This window comes from Chlamydotis macqueenii, chromosome 2, assembly GCF_036417535.1.
Source record: "Chlamydotis macqueenii isolate bChlMac1 chromosome 2, bChlMac1.mat, whole genome shotgun sequence".
Taxonomy (NCBI): Eukaryota; Metazoa; Chordata; class Aves; order Otidiformes; family Otididae; genus Chlamydotis; species Chlamydotis macqueenii.
The window spans coordinates 50,207,293-50,218,393 of NC_141557.1; the positions used below are offsets into that span (position 1 = coordinate 50,207,293).

Genomic DNA, 11,101 nt, shown 5'->3' on the forward strand with positions numbered 1-11,101 from the left:
TTAAAGGTCATCTAGTCCAACCGCCCTGCAAGGAGCAGGGATCCGACAGCAGTTAGGTTCATTACATAAAACTAATCACATGGTCAAGCAGTTAGATGAAGGAAATAAACACAAAAGGAAAAACAGCTACAGTATGCTGAGAAACATCACACCAGCATCACAGGCAAGAGAAAAATCCAGTGCTAAAGCCTTGTGTAGAATCCTTCTTCACAGACAGATCTTACAACTAAAAGCCATTTCCATTACCTTCAGAAACTTATATGAATCTCACAAATCCCAGTACTATTACATTAGTTCACCAAGAAGGAATGCACAGATTTACTTATTATCCAGGTATTAGCAAGGTTGGAACAAAACCAGTAACAACCCGTAACTTCACAACCTGCTAACATAATCTGCAAGATCTCTTCACAACAGAGCAAACCCGGTATTTTTAAGGATATGAACCTACAGACAAACCAAGAAATACTACTGACGTATTTCCTCTGTAGTGCTCCTCACGATGAACCTGAAATGTTGAGAATCGGCACCGTATTGTAAAAGTACAGGTATGAAAGGGCACGCTACAGATGGCACTGCGCCACTTAACCGCACGCAAGAGGCACTGGGCAGGACAACATCAGCACAGAGCAGACGGGAGCAGCAGTCCCCAGCTCTGAAGAGGCAACAGCAGAAGAACCAGGTGCAACCACAAAGCTCAGAGCTAGACTGCTTTCAGGCTGGCTAGGAAAAGGCCTGTTGGAAATGAGGTCTTATTTAATTAAACAAATAAACATTCTGTGACTGTGCCTGCAATCCAAGCATCACCTCACTAATTCCAGGGAAGCACCAAGAACAGATGAAACTTCTGGCTACAAACTAAACGGAAGAAAAATAGGTCCCTGTGTGAGCCGGCACAGGCACGATGCAGGAACAACCACAAAACCATGGATGAAATGCAAAGAGCAAATTTATTTCATTACCTTGCCAACTGGGGAATTCCTGAAGCAGCACCTGGGCAGAGGCACGCAAGTGGGGACGCAGGCACCACAGACCTTGGTCCTTGCTAAAGAGTTACAGAACCTGCTGTTTTCACCTGTATTTCAGGGATTCACGCAGACGTAGTTTTACCACTGTGCTTTGATCTTCTCCACAGCAGAGCAGGAATCTCAAGCGTGCTGGACAAAGGGCCTCTGCGTCCATCAAAGGCCTTTATTTTCTAAACACAGATCTTCTACTTGTCCAACACACAAGACTAACGAACAATTTGTATATGTGTTTTTCAACACCTCGCTAAAAGAGGTGTTGAAAAGAGGTGTTTTCAACACCTCATATTTTCGTAATTCTTTCAGCTTTAAACTTTTTAGCATCAGAAGGTTAGAAGTTATTTTCATCAAAATAATAGCAAAACAGTTCAACTACACAGGAGATTCTTCATGTAGAAATACACAAGAACCTGTGGTTTTCTAAATCATAGCTGAATTTCAAGCTTTTTGGTTTTTTTAAGAAGGCTATGCTTCTAATTAGGGTGAAATTTTTACCCAGAATTATATTTACCTTACTTTTCCTTGGAATATACTTAAAGTACAATTACAAATTAAAAAAAAAAAAAAAGATGTTTAAAGGATTATTTTTCCCCAATACACCAAAAGGCGCCCAATTGCAACATATATTTTAAAAGGGCTTTCAAACACATCCTGTGCTGAAAAATTTTGGAACCGAGCTCCCTGTTTCAAACTAGGAGGTGGCATCCCCTCCCCTCTCTGGGCAGCAGGATTTCCAGCAGAACGCAAATTCCCGTCCTTTTCCAGAACTGGAGTTTCCCAGCCAAAACTCCAAATTGTAGGTCATTTAAATAACTGGGATGTCTGCAACATCGGCTTTAGCAACTAGACCCAAGTTTGCAGACCCAAGAGACACACAGGCATGCAAATGTGACATCTAAGTTAATGATCCCCAAAAATTGCTGCGCTGACTAGCACAGCATGTCTTGCTATTGCCTAACATCTTCCTGAAGCATGAACAATTTGCACTCAAAACCAGCAGACTAACTGAAGTCCTATTATATAAAACCTACTGAGCGTGGCAAACATTAAACAAAAACCGGTGCCTATTACTCTGGCTTAACCAGCACAGGTAAAGATCACAATTGCAGCCGCACGTAGCTAATGAAAGACTACGTTGTGGTGAGTGAGTGCTGTGGGTTAATGCCGACGGGCAGCCAAGCGCTCACGTCCCTCTCAACCCAAGTGGGATGGGGGAAGAGGAAAGAAAGAGTAAAAGCAAGAAAATGTGGTGGGTCAAGATAAAAACTGTTCAATAAGCAAAAGAGAAGTGGAAGAAGAAGAAGAAAACAAAAAATGCAATGCAAAGGCAATCGTTCACCACCTCCCACACATAGATGATGCCCAGACAGCTCCCCAGCTAGGGATGGCTAATGTCCCTAAGCCCCCTCCTCTCCCTCTTTATTGATAAGCATGTCATTACATGGCATAGACCATCCCTTTGGGCAGTGTGGGTCATGTGCCCAGCTGTGTCCCCTCCCAACTGTCACACGCCAGTCACACACAGGAGCAAGGTTTTGCTCATATTCTCGGGAACAGAATTAAGACTCAAAAGGGAGTCAAGCACCAGGTAACTTGATTTGCCCAACAACAAGTTCGCAAATGCAAGAGAAAGAGAGAGAGAAAGGAAAGAGGGAAAAAACTTCAGTTGCAATAGCTACCACCATGGAGCTGCGGCATCCCAACAGTCCAATTCACTTGGTGGGAGAACATTCCATCTGAGGTTGGTCATTTCCGCTCCTTTATTGGGTCGCCTCATTGCATATTCATTGTCCTTCCAAGAGTCACGTAGCATATTCCAAGAGCTGGTTTGCTTAACCGCATCCCTCACCTGGCGGTGGCACACCTGCCCAATACCATCTCTGGACCCCTCTGTTTTCCTGGCCTTGGGTCTGGGCGCATGCGTGGGGATAAGGCTAAATTTTTCAGAATCAGCTCTGCATTCAGGTTTGCAAGAAAACAGGAAGCCTCTAGTCCTGTGGTTTGACTGCTGCTCCGTTGTTATGGTGGTGATGGCAGGTGGTGGTTTGATGTTCCGACAATGTTGAGACAAACATCCAACACAGTCTCTCACATCAGCCTCTTGTACATCCCCAGTCTATTCACTGGAGGGGGCAGAGTGAGAAATCGAGACGGCCCCAGCACTGGGCAAACGCTGCTCAGTAACAGCTGAAACATGAGTGCCTTATAAGCATTGTTTTGGTCACAAATCTAAAACACAGCACCATAATAAGCTACTATGAAGAAAATCAACTCCATCCCAGCCAGACACCGCAGAGTAAGACAGGTTCCCCTTATAAAGTAGGGATTTCTTCTAAGCTATCAAGTCCATAAAACATGTGCGGGGGCACACCCTAAGGCCTGGGAGACCCTTCCCACTGCATTGTTGAGAAACCTTGTCCTTCAAAGAGAAAAAAAAAAAAAAAACAAATAAAACCAGATAAGATGGTCTACTGTGTTCACTTTTTTATTACTCCTGAGGCCACCAGCATGACCATCACACCAAAATGAAGCCTATTAATTTATTCTCAAAGGATTAAACCAAAAGATTATACAGTTAAGTCAGAAATAATAGGCTCCAACCTCTATTGCTGCCAGTGGGCAAAATTCCCATTTACTTCACATGTTGCCAACTCTTACGTTACTGTGATGGTCAGTGTCCTACTGAACTGTCCCAGACACACCGTCCTCAGAAGCAGGGCAGTCTGGGGGGTTTACAAGGACAAGTTTTGATTCCTCTCACTTCAGCAGATACGCTGGAAAACACGAACAAGAGACTGCCCAGAAAACTCATTTGTCATTCTTGAAAAATGTTGTATTCCCTACGCTAGCCGTGAGTTGCAAGAGGCCAGCTCGTGCTTTCTGAACATCTGAAGCTGGTAATACTAAAAACTTTATAAATCTGAGAGCGAGCCCAAGCATTGGGTTTGTTCTGTCTGCACGTGGTTTACAAATTTTAAAAGAGAAACAGTGTGATGCTGCTTAGTCACAGAGAAAAAGTGGAAGGTCTATACAGCCATGCTTTTAATTATTGTTGATACTGAAAGTTAAGCTTTGAGGTTCCATTCCTATGGCATTACTTGGTGGTAGAATAACGTTTTTATTCTTGAGGGACAGTGGCTTTCCATAATGCAAGCAACAAATGAAGTATAGCAATCTGGGGAGCTCTGTATCTGAATTAAAATAGTGGTGAAAAATGAGCATACTCCTATTTCCAGGAAATCTGACTTCTAAAGATTGTGCATTCCTCATTCCTACTAAGCAGAGGAATAAATAATATTTCCTTCTTCCCCCTTAACCTAGCAGGCAGATATTATCAACTGACAACAGGTAGAGAGAAAAAAAAGCCCAACAACGCATCGAAATTGTGGTTGAGTGACAACTAAATACATTTCATCAGCATTCAGATAATTCTTGTTTTCTCATTAGGAAACCTCCAGGCTCTCATTAGCTCTTGCCCAGCAAAAACACACTGGGCTCAAGAGCACAGTGCCAGAAAGAGGGAACTGCCATATCACCCCGACCTCCTACATCAGAGGGACCCCTCCACTCATGTGCCCACCGTTGGCTTCTTTCAGGAGCTTTGCTTTTCCATCAAATGCCGAAATGGTGAATGAAAAATCTTGAAGTCACCCGTACTCTCAGAAGAGGCCTTGGAGAAACGGCCGAGACAAAAATACGAGTTCTGCCATCAGGATGAACAGGTTATAACTGATCAGGCCATAAGTAGACACATTAGGAAATCTCACACAGAAGAGGGGAAAGAAGGTGAGATTTAGACATGACCATCCTCTGTTTACTCTGGAAAAAGTTGTAGTGGTATTTGTGACCATTTGACCATTTTAAATCAAATGTTCACCCACTATCTCACGAAGAATGTGTTCAGCCCTTGTAAAATATATCAGCTCATCCTGGAGAAGCTAGTCAATTCAAATGAAAAGCCTATCATTTAGACAGCTTCTCATTACACATCCCTGTCATTAGGGACAGATTCAGACAGACAGGGATATCCCATCATTAGATAGATTCTCACTCTGCCCTACGAAACAAAAAAAAAACATTTCTGTAACAAGTCACCTTGCCGTATTCATACCAGAGCTTGGAAGCTCCAAAAGACCTTTTGCTCCTAGCAAAAGCCAGCATCACTTTGAAAACAAAGAATGAGATTCTAGAGCAAATTTGAAACAGATCAGGGCAAGGAGAGCAGCATAGTGATAGCTTCTTACGGGTGTACATTATCCTGAACTTAGCGCACACTGGACCAAATCAAGTTTCTTTACAGCTTCTGGGCCCTACGGCCGGCCAGTGTCCTACGCATTGCAGTACACCAGAGGTGAAGACAGCATGCATCTCTGTTGCCGTGTTTGCCTCTAAAAGGACAAAGTGTCATGGTTTAACCCCAGTTGGCAATTAACCACCACCACCACACAGCCGCTCACTCACTCCTCTGCAGTGGGATGGGGCAGAGAATTGGAAAGAAACGAAAACTCATGGGTTGAGATAAAGACAGTTTACTACAACAGCAAAGGAAGAGATAATAATAATAGTAGTAGTAATAATAATAACAACAACAACAACAGAATATACAAAACCAAGTATGCACAATTTCTCACCACCCGACAATCTGACAACTAATACAGCTCATCCTAAGCAGCGATCATGGAGCAAAACCAAGAGCAATCTCCAAATGATCCCAAGCCGCTACCTTGGAACAGCAATTTCTGTGTTGCTGCCCATCGGCAAATCCCAATGACATACCAAGCATGATGTCTATGGTACGGAATACTTCCTTTAGTGAGCTTGAGTCAGCTGTACCGGCTATAGCCCTCCCAGCTTCCTGCACCTGCACATCAGCAAAACCTGGGAAGCTGAGAAAAGTCCTTGATCTCTTAGCAACAACTCATAACATCAGTGTATTATCAGCATTCTTCACATACCAAATCCCCTACTAAATCCAAAACACAGCAGCTACTGGGAAGAAAATTAACTCCATCCCAACTGAAACCAGGACACAAAGAAAACAATTTCCTAGGTGAATGAATAGGGAGAAAACTTTATCAGGTTGTTTCAGTCTGAACTTGAGACCTGAACATAATCTCTGTAACTGGAAACAAACAACCCTAAACACCACTTACAGAATTTTGCTTCTCTAGATACCTTTCCCTCCAAAGCGTTCAGCCAGAACTAGTATTAGGGAACTCAGCCTTACCTTTTCACAGCTCCACCAATGCAGTACCACACTGAGTCAGCACATCTTGCCAGCGCAAAGCACATCTCACTCTTGAGATGGGATTCAGTACCTAAAGGGGGCTTATAGGAAAGATGGGGAGAAGCTCTTCAGCAGGGCCTATTGTGAAAGGACGAGGGGTAATGGTTTTAAAATAGAAGGAGGTAGATTCAAATTAGACATAAGGAAAAAATTTTTTAAAATGAGGGTGGTGGAACCCTGGAATGGGTTGCCCAGAGAGGTGGTAGATGCCCCACCCCTGGAAACATTCAAGGCCAGGTTGGATGAGGCTCTGAGCAACCTGATCTGGTTGGAGATGTCCCTGCTCCTTGCAGGGGGGTTGGACTACATGACCTTTAAAGGTCCCTAACTATTCTATGATTCTGTAATTCTATGATTCATACCTGCATGGGGTCTAGCGTGCAAGTGCTACATCTGTATTTTGAAAGTCAGCTGTGATACTCCTCAATTGTGGGTGTGCTTTCAAGAGATACTAAATGGCTGCTGGCTCACTAAGCAAGACAGAACATCCCAGGCTGCTCTTCATTTCATACCAAGCTTTCCCTTGGAAACATCCTCTGTAGTAAACTGATAATCGTAGGGCACAGATGTTTTCAGAAACAAGACCGTACATCCTTATCAACATTTGGCAAAGAGGCCCCAGGATATGATTAGCACAGACGTCTCAATGACCTGTTAATACCTCAAGCACTATTTACAAACTAGATAAGGAAGAGACGTGTGCAAGGTCTGAGTGAAACAAGGGGAGGAAGTGGAATACAAACACAAGAAAACTCAAGCTCTGGCTTAGGACCCTGCTCTGGGCAGGGCTGGCCTGAATGACCTCCCAAGGTCCTCCTTCTCCAGATCACCAATGTATGTTGGTTTCTATTTATACAAACGGCTATAAAGCAATTACTAATAACTAAGCCCAGCTGCCTGATGTTTCCAGCTATGCACACACCAAACTCACGTAGCCGACACAGCTTAGCAGCTCGCTTCCTCTTCAGATGCACGACCAGCAAACAAGAGCACAGAAACAGGACCCAAACCCAGCCAGAAGCACTAGGCCAGCCCTGCTTGACTCACAGTAATCCAAGCAAAACCTCAAGACAAAGACTCTACTAAAATGTTACAAATAAATCCTCTGGAGTAGGGATTTGTGATTGACTTGCACACAGGAAAGGTACTAGGCCAGGGAGCACCAGAGCAAGGAAACAGAAATCAAAAGCACGTCACCAGGAACAAGACAACATTTTCCATGAAAAAAAAAAAGGGGTGCACACACCCCAGGACACCAGCTCTGTACCTGCTTTATATTGTGAGCGCTTCCTGTGAAACTGGAGGTTTACATCCACGAACAGGGCAACAGAAACCTGACAGACTGGCTCCTGTAGACCACTTGGGATGTCCTGAGCCTGTCCATAAGGTATTTTCACGTCATTGTGTCCTGGTCTCGGCAGGGATGGAGTTAATTTTCCTTTCAGTAGCTGATGTGTTTTGGATTTCGTATGTGAAGAATGTTGATAAAAACACTGATATTATGAGTTGTTGCTAAAGAGACCAAGGACACTGTCTGGCTTTTCAGGTCTTGCTAACATGCAGATGCAGGAAGCTGGGAGGGACAGAGCCCATACAGTTGACCCAAACTGGCCAAAAAGAGTATTCCATGCTATAAATATCATGCTCGGTATATAAGTAAGGATTGTCGGGGGGGGGACATCTCTCTCTCAATCCTTTGCTTGCTACTCGGTTTCATTTCCATGACTGCTGCTCAGGACGGGCTGTATCCATCATTGGGACGTCAGGCGGTGAGAAATCATGCATCATTCATTTTGTATATTTTAGTATCCTTATATTCTGTTGTTATTGTCGTTTTCCTTTGCTATTCTAGTAAACTGTCTTCATCTCAATCCATGAGTTTTCCTTTCTTCCCAGTTCTCACCCCTATCTCACTGGTGAGGAGGAGGGAAAGCGAGCAACTGTGTGGCGACTAGGGCTAAACCACAATATACTGAAATTATACCCCATTTTGGGAAGCCTCCTAGAAAAACTACATGGAAAAATAACACTACTGAGAGATAAAAAATCACAGCACTCTCAGTTTATAGGCAAGACCTCAATGCATTGCTGATTAATTTGGCGACAAAGGTCCTTGCACGAGACCATGACACATCATCCTGGATTTAAGGTGGCATCTAGGAACATCCTCCCTCCTTTCCTCGGCAGCTGAACTCAGGCGGAGCACATGTGGACCAGCTTTCATTGAAGACTGCTTCACAGCCTGCACCAGTGACAGGTCTGGCCTTGTTCCCCAGCACATCCTGTTTTGCTAAGTAAAACAAAACAGGCTTTTTTTTGCTTTCAGTTTCAAATGATTCTCCCCACTTTGTAGCCAACTGACAAGTTACACCTAAGAGAACATATGGTTAAGGCAAGCGTGGAGTTGCACTGTCAAGAAAAACTCTGTGTATACATATACTTACGCATACTTACACTTGTGTGTACACATACTTATGTATACTTATACATATGATTTCCAGTCAGCTAAGAAAGCACTTGCATCTCCCACTTTATATGCAGAAAAACTGATGCAAAAACATGTTCAACATTCTATCTACACTACATTACTGTTTTACAAAACAAAACAAAAAAAAAAATCCAAACCTCACAAAACAGTGGGAAAAGTTAACCCTGCTTCCTCTCCTCTGAAACAGCCACAATCTTGAGATCCCTAGCCTAGCTCAGCCATACCAGACCTAACTCAGGCCGAGAGGGAGGTGTTTACACTGCTGCAGTTGTTTGCTCAGCCCAGCAATGTTCCTGTCATCGAACAGAGCTGACCGGGTAAGAAAGCAACGGCAACAAACAGCCTCAGTATTTCCTTTGTACAGATCAGCTCAAAATGGTATTGCATCTGGAATGAAAAAAAAAAATAATTAAAAAAAAAAAAACAAACCAAAACAAACCTGAAATAACAAGGCTCCCCTAACAGCAAGGTTTTCAAGCCAGTGCAGTTCACAGCCAATGCCAGACAAGTTGAACTGCGTGTTGGTAAAAACACTGGTAGGAAGCACTCTCTTTTGCACGTTTTCATGGGAAAGCAAAGCCTCTTCCCATTTGCAATAAACTCAGGCTATCAAAGTTCATTTTCTGTAAACTGGGCAAAAAATACAAAGACAGATGAGAGGTCTTTTTGCTTTTTTTTTTCTTCTTAAGTGCACACCGTGCCCAAACTCCTTTCCAAATGAAAAAGCCTGTTTGGTTAAGTGACCACTCCACGACCTCGTACAAGAGTTTTTTTTTTTGCTTTTCGGGGAAAGGATCCAAAACCACGGAAGACAATGCTGAGCCCAGGGCCGTGCCAAAGCAGCGCTCTTTCCCTCTTTTCAAGCGCCGTACCTCATCACATCTCCCCCCCCCCACCCCCGCAGCCCCCTCGCCCCAGCTGTACCAGGCCAAGGCTCGCTCCCAGATGCCCGGCAGCAGCAGGAACGCGCTCTTCCCTTTTCCTCCTTCAAGCACCCCACGCATTCCTTGGCTGCCTTCCCGACCAGCACGGCCACTCCGCACGCCGAACCCCGCGCCCCCGACCCGGGATGCACGACCCCTCCTCTCCCGAACCTCCTGCTTTACGCGCAGGGGAAGCTCGCACTTCAGCTCGACCACGGCGGGGAGACGCCACCCCCCGACCCCGATCCCCGAGGGGCGACAGCCGCCGGGAAGAACGGCGCGGCGCGGAAAGAACCGCGCAGTGCGTGAAGAACCGCGCAATGCGTGCGCTCAGAGCAAGGCAGCTCCCGCCGCCGCGGCTCGATCACACGCACCCCCCAAATCCCGCACGGCGCGGCCGCAGACAACCCCCCCCCCACACCCCCGATCCCCAGCGGGGCCCGATGCCCCTCGTCCCCCCACGCACACACGCAGAGTGGGGAGGGGGAGAGGGGAAGGTGGGTGGGTGGTCGCTGCGCGCCCGCGCACCTACCTGCCCGCTCCCCCGCCGCCGCCGCGGCCCAAGACCCCTGGTCGCGCGCTGGCCGCCGCCCCTAAACACGGCGCCCCTTTGCCAACACCCCCCGCGACCCCGCCCCCGGCTCCGCCCCCGCCACCCGCGTCACCTCGGGAGCGGGGGGCGCAGGCGGGGAATCGAAACCGAGACACCCCCCCTCCACTCCCCCGCCGTGGGGTGTCGTCCTCCCTCCTCTCTGGTCCCTCCCTCCTCTGCGCCAGCTCCCGTGGAGGGGGTTCGCGAGTGGGGGGGCGGGAAGTGTCGGTCGGGGGGTACCAGGCCCCCATCTCCTAACAGCACATTGAGAAACAGACACGGCGGCTTTATGTTGCCACCTCAGCAGGAGTGTCAGTGCCGTATTTTTTTTTAAATTATTTTTTTTTCTTTAAATGATGTAGCAGTGTCTTCAGCAGACGTGGAAAATCAGCTTCCTCAGAGGAAGTGGCTGCTGCTCCAGTCTTCCACGGTGTGAGGAAACTCAGGGAATGAAGGCTTCTCCTCCTGGAACGTAATTGTTCCCCAATTCATCATTTCCCACTGGCGTTTCGCACGGGGAAAAGTGGAGCAATAAGCCAAAGATTAATACTGTACAAAAGACCATTCAATAATTCACTTTCCTGTGAACCACGTTTTTAATCGGGTTTTTCTCTCGAGTATTACCATCTGTGCATCTTTCTCACAGAAAACCAAATTTCTGCTTAACCGTCCATCTTCTGCGCCAAGTTTTCACAAAATTACCCTGCTACCCATTTCGGGACCAGAGAAATAAAGTACTGCTAACCTTGGTGTGGGTGTTTTTACCACTTTGCCCCAAGTGGAGTG

General features: G+C 45.9%; 1 protein-coding gene across 3 annotated transcripts in view; it reads right to left on the reverse strand.

Moving 5' to 3' along the window:
* Positions 1–10,296, reverse strand: part of TRANK1 (tetratricopeptide repeat and ankyrin repeat containing 1) — a 53,328-nt gene extending 43,032 nt beyond the window's left edge. For all 3 annotated transcript variants that reach the window (XM_086742937.1, XM_086742936.1, XM_086742935.1), the window contains exon 1: positions 10,256–10,296. The gene's annotated coding sequence lies outside the window, so the exon portion shown is untranslated. The remainder of the gene's footprint in view (positions 1–10,255) is intronic.
* Positions 10,297–11,101: the final 805 nt, after the last annotated feature.